The sequence below is a fragment of the Helianthus annuus genome, chromosome 15 (assembly GCF_002127325.2).
Source record: "Helianthus annuus cultivar XRQ/B chromosome 15, HanXRQr2.0-SUNRISE, whole genome shotgun sequence".
NCBI classification, from domain to species: Eukaryota; Viridiplantae; Streptophyta; class Magnoliopsida; order Asterales; family Asteraceae; genus Helianthus; species Helianthus annuus.
In genome coordinates, this window is record NC_035447.2 from 127,438,252 (window position 1) to 127,457,443 (window position 19,192).

Here is a 19,192-nt window from a genome sequence, read left to right on the forward strand (position 1 = left end):
TTGCACCAAAGTTTAATTCGCTTGAACCTTGTGAATTTGTGAAACTTTTTACCGAAGCATGGAAGAAGAGTTTTACAATGCATTTTCAACCGCTCCAGTTGCTCCAATTACAGTTGCCGAAACTGTTGAAATCGAAAATGAAACGGGAACGTCTCAAAAGCCTCCAAAACTTATGTACATCGAAGATTTTAAAGGACGGCAAAACCGTTTTGAAACTTGGGTGCAAGCTTATAAGTTTGATGCATGGGTTTCGTTAGATAAAGATTACGTTAAACCGAAAGATGAACGTGGAAATGAATAATCTTTAAGTGACTATTCAGCGGATGAGAAATTAAAATACACCAGTGAAAAAAATGATGATTAGTATTCTCCAACAAGCGGTAAAAGAAGATATTTTTGTTTTGCTTCAACATGAGGAAACTGCTAGATCAATTTGGTTAGCGTTGATTAACAAGTTTAAGGGAAGTGTTGATATGATAAAAAATAAACGTGCATTACTAAAGAAATCATTTGATATGTTTACAGCTTTTGAAGATGAGACGACTAAGAAGACTATCGATAGATATTGTCATCTTGTTTAGGAAATGAGAAGATTGGACATCAAGAAAGAAGATGAGGAATGGGTTGATAAGCTAGCTGATGCACTACCACAGAATAAATAGGGAACATATTTGTTGATTTTAAAACATATGAGAAAATATGAAAGTACGAATTTGAGTAAGTTCATTTAGAAGCTTGAAGAACATGAATTGGATGTTCAGAAAACTGCTATCATGAATAATCCAAATGCTCAACAAGATGTTAGTCTATACTATAGAGGAAGCAAATTTGAGACTACTCCGAGTCCGAAGATTAAGACTGCTTTTAGTGCTAATGGTACTTCCGGAACAAATGTTGGCACTACAACTCAGAGTGGTGGATATTCTTCATCTTATTCAAGTTTTGATCCAAATTTTTCAACACCAAGTTCCCAACGACAGAGTTCAACAAATCTGCAATGCAATGTTACATTGAATATACAAAATGGTCAAAATCTCTCTCCAGATATGGCTAAACAACACATGGCATCACTTGTTACTATGTTAGAATCGTATGAAAGTTTGGTTGCTGGAAGAATCGGAAATCCGATGCTCACCAAAGAGGATTATGACCAAACTGATTCTGAAGAACTTGAATTGATGGACATCAAGTGGTGTTTAGCTAGTGTTTTGAGAAGAGCAGAGAAGTTCAAACAAATCACAGGTAGAGATAATCTTCGTGATGCTGCTACATCTCAGTTAGGGTTTGACAAATCAAAGGTTACTTGTTTTTGGTGTCGAGAAAATGGGCATTTTAAACGAGAGTGCACAAACAGAGAAGCAACCGGAAGACAAGATCTATTTGGAAACAATGATTATCATCGAAAAACAATTTATCATCAGGTTGCTCAACAACCATCATCATCCCGTGTTATTGAAGATGGAAAGAAGAAAGCTTATCTGGTTAATCAAGATGATGAAAGATTGGCAGAGGGTTTTAGCTGGGACAAATACATTCCAGCTAATTCAGAAAAATCAGCCTTTGTTGCTCGAATCTTGGAAGAAGAATCAGTCAAGTCTAAGCCAAAAAGAAAGAAGATATTCAAGTCATCAGAAAGTGATGAAGATACTGATGATGAGGAAGAATATATTAATACAGCTAGAAAAAAATTGGACTCATTTAGTTTTAATTTGTTCTTTGCAGATAAAATCGAGATATTGAAAGAGAAAAGGGCTGCTCGACTAATGAGAGAATTGGAAGAATTAGAAGCAAGAAGGTTTGCTGAAGAAAAGGCAAAAATGGAAGCTGAAAAAGCAAAAGTTGAAGAAAATTCGGCAGAGAAGGTTGAAGATGAAGTGTGTGAGGTAAAAATAGAATTTGATGAAGAATTGATGACCGAAAAGGTGATAGAGAAAGTAGTTGAAAAATCGTTGAAGTCGAAAAAATAGTCGAAACTGAAAAAATCGTTGAAGTTGAAAAGATTGTCGAAGTTAAAAAAATTATTGAGGTCATAAAACCTTCTCTGAAATGTTTGGAACCATGCAAACATTGTGAAGAAAAAGACAAGATGTATAGTGAGCTAGACGAGTTAAAAGAAAAACTGTTGTTTGATGTGAAGTATGTAAAAGAATCATATGATGTACTGAACAGAACGGTTGATAGTTTGAACAAGACAAACTTAGAAATGGGAGCTGATTCAACGATGATGAGTTCAACATTAATGACTAAGCAGAAGGTCATCAATAGTTATATTGAAGAGTGTGCAAAGCTGAAGCAGGATTTGGAGACCGAAAAGATGGAAAATGAGAGAATCATACGATTGTTGATGAGTTATACAACTTGTGATTATTTTATTGATAGAGTTTATCTTACTGTTGCATGTCTTGAAGATTTTCAAGATAAAAAGACGGAAGATACGGATACTGGTAAGAAACAAAGTGTCAAGTATAACAAGTGTCCGCCTCCGATCTGGGAAAGTTATTCTCCCAGAAAACCAAATGAGGAACAGTTAAAAAAGGCAGTCAATATAAAGTTAAAGTTTGAGACAACCGATGTGTTACCAGACAACATTGACATCACATTCACAGCGTCTGACACTGATTATGAGTCTGAGTTATTAAAGAAAGTAGTCGATCAGGTGTTGGATATGGATGAAGAGTCAAAGTCGGAGTCTAAATCTGAAAGTTCGAGTTCATCAGACAAGAGTCTGAGTTCACCGGTCAAACGGGTTTACAATAAAGAATTTCTGTTATCAAAAAATAATTTGAATGATGAACCAATCAAAGTGGCATATACTTTGAATGATTCGGACAAATTATATTCTGATGAAGAATTTCCAATAAGAAGTGTTAAAACTGAACAGTTCAAACATGTTTTCAAATTAACAGATATTAATATTTCTGAAATAAAAGATGTAAATCTTACTGAAAAACTTAAAAAATACACTTCAAGGGTTCAACAAAGATTGAACAAGAAAAAAAGTTACAGTTATGGCTCAGGTTTACAACAGAAACCAAACCATAACAGTAATTTCAAAAACAAAGGTTTAGGTTTTATTCCACCTGAAATTATAAAAATGAGAAAAATTATTAACCAAAAATTAAATTTGTTTCAGGTACAAGTTCAGAAGAAGAAAAGGAGAAACTATTCAGAAACAGTCAAACAAAAAGTTTCTCACTGAAAAGAAAAAGAATTTGTTGAAAAAATCTGTACCAAGAGTTGACAGAAGAACCTGTTTCAAATGTCAAGAAGTTGGACACATTTCTTGGAATTGCACAAAGTTCACCAACATAAAATAGGGAATTTCTTCAAATTCAGAATTGAAAAAGAAATAAGTTGATAAAACAGAACAATCAACTGAAAAATTTAAAGAGTTCAGAAATTCGAGTTTCGAAGATGGTGAAAGATCGAAACGTTTTTACAAAAGAAGAGTCGATTTGAACAAACAAAAATGGATTGTTAAATCTAAAACTAGTTCTGACAATGAATCTGACTCGTCAAAGTCAGAGGAGTCATTTGTTGAGAAAAATGATAAGAATTCCGTTCCAGAAATGAACGATGAAAACTTTCCGCCATTATCAAAAGAAAACTTGAAGTTAAAAGTTGGAAAGATTGAAATTTCAGATCAATTCTTTGCTGGTGAGAAAGAATTTGATGCTGAAAAGGTTTCTAATGGAAAAGTGAAACATATTTTTAGGAAGATGGTTGACGGGAAGGTGAAATGGGCAAAAGAATTTTATAAATCAAAAAGATGGTGGAGTGAAGATGACACACAATCACCCAAGACTGGTCAGGCTTGGGTGACAGCATTCTCTACTTAAAATCCTGACTTGCCGGAGCTTCCAAGTTGGTAATCGTGGAGCATGAATCGACATCTTTCTCAAAAAAGTTTCAAAAATTGTTATAGTTAAATTTACAATGGAATGGCTGATTAGTGAACCTACAAGTGGTTGAAAAAAAAAAGGTTTTCACCTACAAGTGGTTAATCAAGGTCATTAAGTTGAACTTGATTTAACTTTCATACTGGTGGTTGAAAAACAGTGTGATGAATTTTTTCCCCGATCATACAAATGAAAAACAAAACTTATTTTCTGGAAAAACCATTTTGACTAAAACAAACTTAAGTGTTTTGAAATTCATAATGGGAAAATAGTTTGTTGTCAGGGGGAGTTCTGATTGTTTATGCCAAGAGAATGGAGAATTGAAGCAATTCACATCGGTTTGTCAGTTTTTCTTTAAATGGTTTTGAATTTTAGGGGGAGTAAGACATTTCAGAAAATCCTAAAAGATTAGAAAATTTGAAAAAGCCAAAAATATGATAAAAATCAAAAATGAGTTTTGTTGCGAAAAAGAGGAAATGATAGTACATCAGTGGACTATCACGACATGCTAAAGAATTGGAAAGTCAAAAGTGTTAAACGGTCTCAATGATGATATGCCAGTAGGTTTTTACTCATTTAGTAGATTGTTTTCGAGATATAAACCTAAATATCAATACTTACTTATCTCGTGGGGAACATCTCTCGGATATATGGGTAACCCCCGAAATCTTGTTTGAAAGATTTACTATTTCTGACATACTAGGTCTTTGTGCGTGATGATATCTGGGGTATTATACCAGGACTTCTGATTTTGCGGGAGAAATAGCCTAGTCCTCGTATAATACTTTGCATTGCTTTATTCATAAAGCTTACCCTTAGCATAAAAAATGATGAAACATTGAAAAATGCTAATCATGTGCTGTTGAAGAGAAGATCCCCAAACGGGACACACCTAAAGACGAGCCATCATCTCTTTGTCTGAACGGAAGTTCTAACCTGAGCTCTCATGGTTTCGCATTACTCGTTTACAGATATCATTAGTGTACACTCACCTGTAAGACTGAATATAGAAGTCTGGATACGGGAGTATATTCTGAGGTGGGACACGCGAATAAGTTTAAGTGCTTAAAACACTAAATTCGTATCTCGAAATAGTTGAACTTTGTGTGAAAGTTTAAGTGGATCAGTATACTGACAATCTAAGTGAATCGTTTAGAACTTAAAATGTTCAAAGCTTAACGGTGTTGGTGATTTGTCTCAAAAACTGATATTATCCTCTTACACAAACTCACAAAAATATTGTCTGTAAATATTTCTTTACTGCATTTCATTAAAAACAAAAATCCAAATAGATTGTGTTTTTAGCATAAAATTTAAAAAAAAAATCCAAAAAGATTTTATTTCATCTTATTTTCGACAACTGATGTTGAAAAGCTGATTTTCAAAATTCTGAGTGCTAAACATGATGAACAACTGGGTTGGGAGAGTTTGTATGAAATGAGATTTGATTTTGAAACGATTAAATGGTTCATTAAGTTGAAACCAAATTTGAATGTTTCGATTACAAGTGGTTAGATGAGATTCTGAATTTGTTAAATCTTAACTATTGTGAATCTTATTGTTGGGTAGAGGATGTGCAGGCAGAAGCAGCCAGGTTTTGATTTCTGAAGAATTTCCGCATAAATCCTGAGCAGAGTTTGAGCCAGGATACGATTCTAAAAATGAAAGCTATGTCATATTGTGATCCCGGAACAACTTAAGGGGGAGTCTGCTAGCAAAGGGGAGTCTGAAGATAGTAGAGCCAGTTTCGAATCCTGCTATCTGAGCTAGTTGTTGTTGCTGATGAGTGAAAGAAAGAGGAGATTGAAGATTATTAGATCAACATTCAAGGGGGAGGTTAGATGCTGATAAAGAGAAGAAGATAGAGTTTGATGAAAGCTTACAATGTTAGATACTTTGGAAGAGCACGAAGACTGATCAAGACTGAAAACTTGTCATGTTGAAGACTCGACACCGAAGACTTCGTCAACATCCAAGGGGGAGTCTGTTGGTGCATATGTCTGTCGACTTCGTCTTGTATCTAGATTGGATAGAATGGAGCTCGGTAGGCTAGATAATATAATTTCAGAGGTGTTGAACTAGTTCGCACGAAATGGATCATGTCCATTCCTTGCGAAATGGTCACACCTATATATACCTGTGCTTACCATTCATTTGCAGTGGTTGCTGATTCCGGTGCCGAGGTGCTGCCGAAGTGTCTCCAGCCTATAAAGCGTTGTTATATCAGTATACAAGACAATTAAAGTGTATATCAAGCTGATTCAACATCAATAAGTTTGTTTCCGCCTCTCGTATTGATCAAAAACTCTTCTGAACGACTCGTTTGGTCGTGCAAACGATCTACAAAAGGGATAGGAAAAAGGTCTACTCACAGTTTTCGGAGAATTGATCCACGAGAATTACCGCACGAAGAGAAATGGATAAAATCTAAATAATAACAATCACCATGTAATATAAATAAGCAAAGTACTAAATGAACTGAAATGATATATTAATTCTAGGATATTGGGTTCTCCTATTTAAAGCCTTAAAATCATTACTAAAAATAATATCCAAATCAATATTTTTATTTCTAGAATAATTACACATGATTAATTCTTAGAAGTATCAATTTAATAGGTTTTAATATTTTGTAAATGCCAAAAATTAGACAAATTCATTAAATCATCTAAAAATATTATAAATTAAATTTAGTGATTATCACATATTTTAATTTAAAAAAAAAGAGTAAATTACAAGTTTTGTCCTATATGTTTACATCAAATTGCAGGCGCTGTCCTTTAGCGCAAAAGTTGACAAGTTTTGTACTTTATGTTTCAAAATCTTGCACGGTTTGTCCTTTGAGCTTAACCCAGTCAGATTTTTTGGTTAAATATGGCTATGTGCCTTGCACATGAGGGCATACTTGTCTTTTCACCTTTTTAGGGGTTATTGTGTAAATAACTTATTTATAAAAGTAAAAAAATATTTAATCAAAATATTAATTAAAATAAACTCACTCTCTCTTTCTCTTTCTCCTCTCTCCTAGTATTCCCTCTCTCTAAAAAAACTCTTCATCTCTGTTTCTAAAAAAAAAAAACATTCAGCTTCTTGATATTCTTGATTCCACAAATTTATTCATTATTTTGCTGTTGTTGTGTGTGAAGAAAGTTATTATAAACCGATGAAAGCTAACCTAATTCCTTAACAATTCCACGCCAAAGATCCACCACTTTCCCCAAACAATGTTCCCTCTCAAAATCCACACCGTCGACATCCCTCAACCACCTTACACAACCCCGTCGTCGGAGCATCAAACCCTAGGTCCACCTCCACCAAACACACCGAACTAAACGGCGTCATTCACCTCTTCCGCAACCTCCCCTTCACCTCCTCCTCCTCCTCCGCCAACCCAGTCATGATGCTCTGGAACGTCGCCACTCGCACTACAATCGTCTTCATCGTCGTCGTACCTAACTACCTTTCGGTTGAAGAGTTTGTCGCGTTTTGTGGCCGTCATGTTGATGAGTTTACTGATTTGTGTTTTGTTAGGTATTGATTGATTTGGTTATGTTAGGGTTTGGATTGAGTTTACTGATTTGTGTTTTATGTAGGAATGATGTGGTGGAAGATCGGTATAGCGTGCTTATTAAGCTAGCAAATCATTTTAAGCTCCTAAAAAAATCAATCAAATTCAAGAATTATAAAGAAGCTTAAAATGAATGTTTTTTTAGGAGAAAGAAAGAGAGGTAAAGAGTTTTTTTTAGAGAGACAGAGAAGACTAGGAGAGAGATGGAGGGGGAGAGGTTTATTTTAATTATCTTTTTATTTTTATAAAATGGTCCTTGTATATAAATTATTTACACAATAACCCCTAGAAAGGTGAAAAGACAAGTATGCCCTCATGTGCAAGGCACATGACCATATTTAATTAAAAAATCTGACTGAGTTAGGCTTAAAGGACAAACTGTAGGATCGTTTGGCGACCCGAACGAGTCGTTCAGAGGCTTTCTCCTTGGTTTCAGGTGCGGAATAACAAGAAACTAAGGTAGAAACAGCGGGCAAATCACTTTAACTACTTGTTTATTGATTTCAAACGTTTACAGCTCAAATCTCGCACCGGCAGCACTTCGGCACGATTTCTACGCAACGTTACAAATGGGATCGCTCATCATGTATATATAGGGCTTTGGGACCGCTTATTGGACAGGCCCAATAAGCGGCCCATACATGATGTCACATGAGCGGTCCATAAGGTGTCATTGGAGCGGTTCACAAGGTGTCATTGGAGCGGTTCACATAAGTTGCCACTCGTGCGATCCAACATGATCACTCGAGCGGTCCACTAACCTAATGGTCCTAAGAGCGATCCAACCTCTAATTCTATACATTTTCTCCAATTTCTCATATTACATTCCCAGATCTAACGTTCTAAGACAGTGACTCGATACAAGACGGAATCAGCAGATGTAGTGCACCAACAGACTCCCCCTCAGATGTTGATGGAGTCGACTATCGAGTCACAACAATGCTGTCTTCAGTTCTTCAGTCTTGATCAGTCTTTGGGCTTCTCTCTCTTTATCATTCTATCATTCTAAGACACGAACGAAGATGTAGTCGACATACAACTGCACCAACAGACTCCCCCTTGAATGTTGACGGAATCTTTAGTGAGAGTCTTCAAACATTCACAACTCTTCAATCTTGTTCGGCCTTCTTCAGGAACTCAGCCTGGAATAATATCTTCTTCAGGAATTCCTTCCTGGAATCACATGCTTGGATCATTCTCTGGCTCTAACTTTCATCAGACTCCCCCTATCATAATGCTGGGATATCTGTCTGGAAATCGTTATCACCATTGAAATCAACTCCTGGCTTTCTCTGTTTAAGCTCTCCTCTGGTTCTGATGTGTCTCCTGGCTATTCGTAGCAACAGGATCAGAAACCTGCAAAACTCAACCATACTATTACAAACTAATACAATTTGCAATTCAACTTAATGAATCAGCAAATCATATAAGAAAAATTATAAAGATCAAACTGTAGGTTACCATTCAACTTATTCATCAAGTTAATGAACCAAATTTGCATTTCAAATCTTCACAATTTTACACCCTCTCCCAAACCACAAGTTCAATATGTTTAGCACTTGAAATGTCAAATATCAGTTCTTCACACTCTGTTGTCGAAAATCTTTTTGTAATTTTCAAATATCTAACAAACAAACAATATTTTTGGATTTTTGAATTTAGAGAAATACAGAAATGAACACTATTTTTGAGAGATTGTGCAAGAGGATCATATCGGTTTTTGAGACATATCACCAACACCGTTGATCTTGATTAATCAGCAAATGTTAAAAACAAATTTACTTCTGATTGTCAGTATTGTTGTCCACTTAAACCTCTACACAAATTTTCAATTGATTCAAGATACGTATTTAATGTATTAGCACTTAAACTTATTTGAGTGTCCCACCTCTTGAATATACTCCCGTATCCAGATCCCAATATTCTGATTTACAGGTAAGTATACTACAAATGTTATCTGTATATAAATTAGGGGAAAAATGCGAGAACTGAGGGATCTCAGCTCAGAACTTCCGTTCAGCAGAGAGATATCAGCTTCGACTTAGCAGTGGGTCCCCTTTAGAGGATCTTTTTAGCTACAACAACTGATCATCAATTTTATTGTCTAATCAGCTGAGGGCTTTATGCTATGTTTCAAGCATATGAAGAAAGTATTAGCCAGGGACTAGGTCAGAACTACCGTTCAGCAGAAGTCCCGGAATAATACCCCAGACATCATTTGAGTACAAGAACCTAGTATTTCAGAATAAGAAACCTTTCAAACGAGATTTCAGGGGTTACCTATATATCCAAGTAGTGTTCCCCACAAAATAAGTAAGTTTGATTTTATGTTTATATCTCGAATACAATTTACTAACTGTGTGAAGCCTACTGACACATCATTAGTAAGACTCGTTTAAAAACAATTTTGACTTTACAAATCTCTAGCATGCTGTGATAGTCCACCGATGTACTATCATCTCCTCTTTTTGCAACAAAACTCATTTTCATTTTTCAAATTTTTTAAATTTTTCAAAATTTAAAATCAAAATTTTATTACTCCCCCTAAAATCAAAATATGTTTCAATTTTGATTTTCCGAAGAAAAAAATTGAAAACAAACTATACAAGAAACTTAACAACATTATGTGAATTACCTCAATTCACCATTCTCGTGCAAAACAATCAGAACTTCCCCCCACAACAAACTATTTTCCCATTGTGATTTCAAAACACTTAAGTTTGTTTCAATCAAAATGGTTTTTCCGGAAAAAAATTAGTTTGTGTTCAAACCATTTGTAGGTTCGGGGTTATCTCTTCATCTTGTTTTCTTCGAACATATAAAAGATTTATCATTTCCAGTTTTATCATAAACCATCAGTAGAAAATCAAGTACAAATTAATGTCCCTGATTTACCACATGTAAATCGAAAAATCACCAAAGTGAAATTTCTCAAGAAATGTGCCGATTCATGATCCACGATACAATCTTGGGATCTCCGGCAAGTCAGGTTTTTCTATTTAAACAATTTCACCCAAGCCTGACTGTCCTTGGGTGATTTTGAATTCTTGCTCAACAATGGTGGAAAGTTTTTCACATCCATTGTTAAACTAGAATTTTCAACTTTTACCTCAACCAATGGCTCCTCTGGTTTTACCATTCCAGAATCATTGCCTACAGGTGGCTTGTCCGACTTTGATCTGTCAGATTCATCGCCGACCTTTTCTTTCTTCTTCTCCTCTTTTGTCCTCAGATTTGTATCTGATGAATTCTTTTTGCTCAACTTTGCAGATGAAGGAGTAGATTCATCAGAACTATTATTCTGTTTGTCCCGTGAACCCGAGGACAAAATCTTCTCGAGATATTCTCTCGCTTTCTTCCTCTTCTTCCTCAGTCGGTCTTTCTGCCCCTGTGAAAGTTTAACTTTCTTTTCCTGAATTGACTGTACTGGAACTTTAGGTTTCAGAACCTTTTGCTCCTGGGGCTTGACTTTGACTGGAATCTTTGCCGATTTCTGAGAATTAGCCCTCAATCTTTCATTCGATTTCCTTGGGCAATCTCTGGCAACGTGACCTTTGATGTTGCAGTTAAAGCACTTCCTGGTCTCATAACTCCAATACCGGCAGTTAACAGCAATATGCCCCTGATAGCCGCAGCTGTAGCACACCCTGTTATCATACCAGTTACCACCGTTGTACCAAACATTTAAGTCGTAACATTGTTTGGCCTGGTGATATTCCTTCCTCAAATTTGTTGAATTTGGCTTTGAAGCACTGTGGTCCGACCTGCACCACTTATTACCAACAATTTTTGAGTTTTCATTTTTAAAATTTTTTGATTTTTGATTGCGATTGGATGATTGAACTGATGAGCTTTTATTTTCTTTTTGAACACTTTTCTCATTTTTAAATTTTTGTTTCTGTTCTACTTTCTTCTTCAAAGGTTTTTGCTTAGAGCATTCTCCCTTTTCAGTCGATTGCAAAACAGTTTTCTGTAATTTTTCTTTTAATTTCAAAAATTTTTCCTTTTTCTTAATTTCAGCATCAGATTCTGTCTCAGATTCATCTGCTGAATAAAATTCCTCATTTTCATCATCAGTTTTCTCATCACAATCTTCAACTTTGACAAAGTCAAAGTTTGTGACATTGTCACTTATTGGCACTGAATTGATTGGTTTTGGACAAGGAAACTTCAAACTGTCTGATTTAGTCACAAAACCTATCAATTTCTTCTCAAGTTCATCAATTTTGTTCCTCGAATTCTCAGCTTCACTTTCAAGCTGAGATATTCTCCCAAAATGAGACTTGATTGTTTTCTCATTTTCATTTTTCAAATTTTCAAGAACAGATTTTTCATTCATCAAAACTTTTATCTGTTCCTGAAATTTTGATTCATTCGCTTTCAGGTTTTTGTTTTCAAGCTTTATCCAGAAATCCTCATCTTCTGACGATTTCTTTTTGCTTTCAAACTCCTTTTCTAGCTCTTTGATTTTCTTTCGAGCACATTCACCTTCTTTTTCAAGTTTAATGATTTTCTGAAGATGGGAATTTATCATTTTCTGTTTTTCAATGTTGTTTTTACTAAACACATTTCTCCCATCTTCAAGAATTTTCATTTGATTTTGAAAATCTTTCTCAATTTTTGATTTTTTAATTTCACAATTTTTAACCTTTTCTTCAAACTTCTGATTTTTCAACGTCAAACTGTTAAAATTACTTAACAGTTTGTTGTTTTCAACTTTCAGTTTCTCACAAATACCCTGAACCATAAGAATCTGTTTTTCAGCAGCATGCTTCTCGTCTTTCAACTTTTTAACTTCAGATGCCAAACTTTCTGTGTCTTTCATGAGTTTGTCATTGTTTGTCTTCAAGTTGTCACATTTAGAGCATACTAACGTAGAACTTAAAGATCCAGACTCTACAGATTCTCTGAATTCTGAAGCTTCATCTTTCTTTTCATCGTTAATTTTCATCTGTTCTTCAATTTTTCCAATGAGTTGACTAATTGTTAGACTAGAAAATTCTCCAGAACTTTTTAATTTTAAGATGTAATTTTCCCATTCCTCTTGAGGTAAAGCACTGGCAAATTTTTCGACCCATTCCTTTGATGCTTTGGTTAAACCAAATATGGACATTGAACTAACAAGATGTTTGTATCTCTCAATGACACATCTTGTGCTTTCTCCTGGAAAACCTGAAAATGAATCAAACTCTTTCGTTAATACTTTTCTTCTATCAACTGTTTCTTGAGTCATGTTAAAGATATTGAAATTCATGATTTGGTTAAGCGAAACTGCACGATGTACACTTGGATCAGACTTTGACTGATAAGCGGTCCAGATAAGCGGTCCAAACTAGTCCAAATAAGCGATTCAGAACCGATACAGATAAGCGGTCCAGAACTAGTTCGTTCGAGCGAGTCAAGAATTATTCGTCCGAATGAGCGGTTCAAAGTAGTCCGAATAAGCGGTTTACAACAGTGAATTTGGAGTGGTCCAAGATCAATCCGACCGAATGAGCGGTTCACGATCCGTCCGGATGAGCGGTCTAAGAGCTATTCGATCGAGCGGTCCACAATTTCAATTCCAATTTTGACCCACTTAAACTTCGAATTTTGATTTGAAACTTTCCAGGGTTTGTCACGGTACTATTGCGCACAATCTGTGAGAATTTGAGTGAATTCCGACCGTGAAATCTTCCCGAACCAGAAAAAGAAGATGTAGAAGTAAGAAAAAGTGACAAAATCCAGCTAATTTCTGCAGAGAACCTCCTCCTGTGCTCTGATACCAATTGTAGGATCGTTAGGATCGTTTGGCGACCCGAACGAGTCGTTCAGAGGCTTTCTCCTTGGTTTCAGGTGCGGAATAACAAGAAACTAAGGTAGAAGCAGCAGGCAAATCACTTTAACTACTTGTTTATTGATTTCAAACGTTTACAGCTCAAATCTCGCACCGGCAGCACTTCGGCACGATTTCTACGCAACGTTACAAATGGGATCGCTCATCATGTATATATAGGGCTTTGGGACCGCTTATTGGACAGGCCCAATAAGCGGCCCATACATGATGTCACATGAGCGGTCCATAAGGTGTCATTGGAGCGGTTCACAAGGTGTCATTGGAGCGGTTCACATAAGTTGCCACTCGAGCGATCCAACATGATCACTCGAGCGGTCCACTAACCTAATGGTCCTAAGAGCGATCCAACCTCTAATTCTATACATTTTCTCCAATTTCTCATATTACATTCCCAGATCTAACGTTCTAAGACAGTGACTCGATACAAGACGGAATCAGCAGATGTAGTGCACCAACAGACTCCCCCTCAGATGTTGATGGAGTCGACTATCGAGTCACAACAATGCTGTCTTCAGTTCTTCAGTCTTGATCAGTCTTTGGGCTTCTCTCTCTTTATCATTCTATCATTCTAAGACACGAACGAAGATGTAGTCGACATACAACTGCACCAACACAAACCGTGCAAGATTTTGAAACATAAAGTACAAAACTTGTCAACTTTTGTGCTAAAGGACAGCGCCTGTAATTTGATGTAAACGTAAAGGACAAAACTTGTAATTTACTCTAAAAAAATAAGTTTATAAAGGAGTTTATTTGTTTAACAAATTCATTAATCCTTTAATAATAAAATAATTATAAAAATACAGAAAAAAAACCATAAAAATTCTATTACATTTATATAATCAGTTAAAATAATTATAGAATTTATTTGTGATAATTTTGTATTTTTAATTGATTTTCTAAATGATATAAACATGTATAAATCATAATAATTCCAAATTATACTAAAAATTCCAAAAAACAAAAATAATACACAAGTCATCCTAACATAATCTATAACACTAACATACAAAAAATAAGTTCATCAAATAACTAGTATAGGATCAAAAGCGCACATATTATAGGCTGAAGAACCCTAATTTCAACTATAATTAAATTCAAATTCATTTGCTCTTCTATCACAGAAATGGATAGTAGGGTTTTGTAAAGCATGAAAATTAAGCAAGATGGATACAAGAATCACATGAAAAAGGTTAAGTGTTAAAAAAGAAATCTTCGTTTGAAGTTACGAGCCCTAGAAAAAAGGATATGTTAGTGGGGTTTTGTGTGGAATTATTAGGAGAATCGAATATTGTGAGTTTTGTAACTTAATTTTTAAGAATTGGAATAAGCCCATTATTAAAGTTCTTAGGTTCAACAACGGAGTTTTAATTGTGAACTTGTTAGAATAAATTGGATATTAATGGTGTCCATTTGAGGTTTGAAACAGATGGGAATTGAAGAGGTAAGTTGCATGATACCGAATCTGGATCGAATGTTGGAGAAACTTGCAAGAATGGAGCAGGACGGGTCATTTGGGTTCGGTCGTGGCTCAAAAAGGAAGGGAAGAAGAAGGGTTTTCGGGTTTGGGTTAGGTATTAATATTAGACGGGTTGGGTTATAATCACAAAGTGGAGGGTGGTCGGGTGGTTGGTGTGTTGCGCTGTTGTGTTTCTAGGGTGGAGACCCGGGTTCGAATCCCGACTCCACCCATTTCTCATTCTTCTATTTTCTAACAAGTTTAAAAGATTACACCACAACCCCTTTTGTTTATAACTGTTGCTAACTAGGTTTAATTATATAACATAACCTAGTTAGTTTATCACCTGTATTTTAAAGTTTCATTTACTATAAAAACACCCCTTTAACTTATACTTCTATTTAATTGCATAGATGTACAATAATTATTTTCAATTTTAAACACGTATATATACATATGTATAATTAAAGATTAACAACATATACATGTGTATAATTCAAAACAGTAATAATAAAACCTGGCAGAAAAAGGGGTAATTTAACAACAACAAAAAAGCAATTAGAATCACAATCTACTTTACTAGCAGAAGAAGATTCCCTACAAAGAGCATCATATAACACGAAAAAGGAACATTAATATTAAGTTTAAACATAAAACTAGATAGATAACCAAACCCAACAAAATTTCCAGGTTTAGATAAGATAAAGTTATCCAACTCGATAACTTGTTTCACCTCATAATTATTCAACGTAATATCAGATAGAAGTTCTTTGAATCCATGGTACAAACAACACACTGTCTAGTTTTAACACATTTCTAGAAGTAAACACAAGTCTAACATTCCCTATTCCTTTTATAGGCTCAGTTACTGCATTTCCCATCCTAAGCACAAATCTATCTTCAAGTGGTTTGAAATCCCCAAATCATCTGATCTTTACACACATGTAATAATACTTAATACCGAGAAGATTAACATGAACCATTGTAGCACCCTAGGAAAATCCCAGATCAGCCGTGGCCAATAGAGATTCATGGTTCATAAAGAATGCCTTGTCTCTTAAAGCACTAACTCGTTTTAGGCTTAGTTGGTTGTGGAACACATGAAAACTCCACAATTAGGCGCACTCAGGTGGGAGTAGTACCATGATGGGTGACCTCATAGATGGGTAACCCATAAGGGGTAAAGCGGACAATGTTGGTGGTACAAGAGGCCGAATGTTACAAATGGTATCAGAGTCACTCCTGTTTTGTTTGGAATGGTGCAATCGGTAGTATCCAGCACATAGAATTGACAAACGAATTAAATTCGTTAATAGGAAACAAACTTGGTTGCCCGTTTGGGTCCTTAGACCCACTAAAACCAACTACATCATGCATCTTGTTTCCTCCCGAGCTCTTTTACTCGACAATCTTTCTTAAAGCTTCCCAATTTACAACATTTCTAGCAAACCACTTTTGCTTTCTTGTTGGAATTTTGATTATCATAGTTAAACTTTCATTTGTTGCTCTTAAATTTGTTCGACTTTTTGGAATGATCCCCTCTTTCAACCATATTCACCAAAGATTGACCCACTTTGTTTTTACCATTTGTTTTATCAATCTCTTGAAACCGAGCGATTCCACAATCCAAATATGGCTTCCAAATTGAACCAATATCAATTCCTCCTTTTGATGTTTAAGAGTGTGTTTAAAATCCTTCCAAAGTGGTGGAAGCTTATCAATTATGCTAGACACAGGTATAGATTCATCGATATGCATATTGTTTTTTTTAAATTGACCCAAGATATGTGTTAATTAGCTTATTATATTTTTCTATAACAAGCCTATTGTCTATGATCTTGTAAGAATTAAAGAAATTTCTTACTTGATGCATTTCCTACCGTGTATTTTGACTCTAGTGAATCCCAAAGTTCCTTAGCAGATGTAGCCTCCTGGATCACATCAAACAAAGAATTTGTCATTCCATTCGGAATATATCCTCTACATATGTAATCATCATTTTCCAATTTTAACCTCCTTCTTCGTTGATCCAGTGTTTCGTTTTCCACTTCTTTAGGTATAGGAGCAGAAAGAACACAAACCACTTTCAAGGTTGTTAACAGAAAATGCATCTTCTTCATCCAGCGCGCCTGATATCCTGACCATCAAACTTCTCAAATTTTGCAAACATCGACGTGTCTCTCACTAATTCTCCGGTAGATATCACCGATTATAACTAAATACCAAGAAATTGTGAATATAACAGACGTAAACAACAAAATCCCAGTCGGATTAGACATAACAAACTTGAAATTCGAACATAACCCAATTTGAAGAATCGAACCGTAGACTTGGGATATTGAACGAAACAATGATGTAGAATTGCGCAAACAATAACCCTTTTGTTTCAATTATTGGATGCAATTAGATTCAATATATAATCAAACAATAACCTCTTGGAATCGTAATACATTATCTGATCAAACTATTTGTTGGTATAAATCAAATGTTTGATTGGATTGGACCAAAAGGTTTTTCAAGAATAAACTTGTGAGAAACTGAGAAGATGTAACCGTACACTTTTGTCGACGAGTTTTAGTTTCTTTATATCTCAATTCCATCAGGTTTTAGGTTTAGAAAACAATCATATCCTTTTCCAAGTAACTGTTGTGTTTAATGAAAACCCAATTAATCAATAGGCTCAGCTAGGGTAAACCATTGTGATCATTAACGAAAACCCAATGAATTAACTGGCTCAAAATACAAAACTAATGAATATACCAGATGGTATTAGAATAAAAGGAGCCTACACTACCGCATGTTAATCCAATACCACTAAAGTATGTCGTTAACACTAAAATTACCAACATATCAATATGTAACTTATGATGATAGTATGTAACTTATGATGATAGCTCGATCCTTTATAAAAGGGTGTGATGAGTAGTTTATATAGTGGGTTGAATCTTGAAGACAAAATTACTTTACTATCGCTTTAAATTCCAAACTTAAGCTTGTCAATATCATATTTTATAAATTGCTTTTAACATGGATGGGCCTCAATAAAGTTAAAAAGAAAAAAAGTTACAAGGGAAGAAGAGCATAACATCTAACATGCAATGCATTCTTTATTGTATATTCTTTTAACTAAAAGGAATGACTCAGCATAGTTTATATTTTTCTTTTCAAAATACTAGGCAGAAGTTAGGCCTACAAAGTAAATACCTAGTTGATGAGATTACATACTATCTACGCAACAACTTGGAGACTCAGCTTGATAACAATCTTATTTTTAAACATTTATTTATAAATAGTTATTGAAAAAGCACTCAAAATTTTATGTAACTGATTTTTAAACAACTAATTTATACATCACTGGATGTATTCCAAACACCGCAAAAGTTGTTATTTTGTTGGGTTCCGCTACTATATCGTTTCTGATATAGTTCTCGTATTTAATTTGTTCATATTTTGTCATCTTTCGTATTATGAATTTTTATCAAAATAGTTAGTAAAGGGGCAATAAGCTCCGTCGCTACCCGTTTTTTAAATTGCAAAACTAAATCTTTAAAAAACTACGTCCATAGATCTCAGGGTTAAAATATTATTATGCATGATTAACTTTTGGTTAAGAAAAACCGAGGTTTCTTCAAAGTAACATTGGTAAATGATTTGATTAACATTAAAAGAGACATCAAAGGTTTTTGTCGATCAATTGATGGAAAGGGAGAACTCTTAGGTTCAAGTCCCACAGACATCAGAAGATTAAAATAAATTAGCCGTTCAAAAAAAATTGATAACATGCGTGAGTTTAAACAATCATGATTCGATTAACTTGTGTTTGTATCTCAAATTGAATTTGTAAAACATAATATAATATTTTTTTTAATTGTGTTATAATTCGATGTGTGATAAATATCAATCTTAGTGCATTCACATTCAATCATCCATATTTATGTGAGTGAGTTCTCTAAATTGTATGGAGTGGTTATAAGTCGAGAATAGAGAAAATGTTAATTTTCATCAGTAAATTTGGTAAGACATTGTTTACATTTTATAACTTTTTAATATATTTCGAAAGTTATTATGAATGAAGAAGAAAGAAACAGTACTAATAAAAGTATAAAAACAAATATTATTGAATGTTGTTAGTTTCGCTTCATATTTGTCGATTATCCCACTTCCGAAACAAAAAGGACTCAGATTTTAGTTTCATTTTAGCTCTGACTTGACTCGGTTGAGCCTAAACTCAATAAAAAGCATTTTGCAAACTCATGTATTAGAAGGGTGTGGCTAAATGCACCTCCATTTTTTTTGTTTGTACCTCTTTTTAAAAATATCATTTTAAAAATTTTTAAATTCCGCCCTATAGAAACCCCAAAGTTGGGGTCCATTGAACATTGTGTAACTGATTTCATAAATACAATGTTGCTTTAAAATAGGAGATTAAG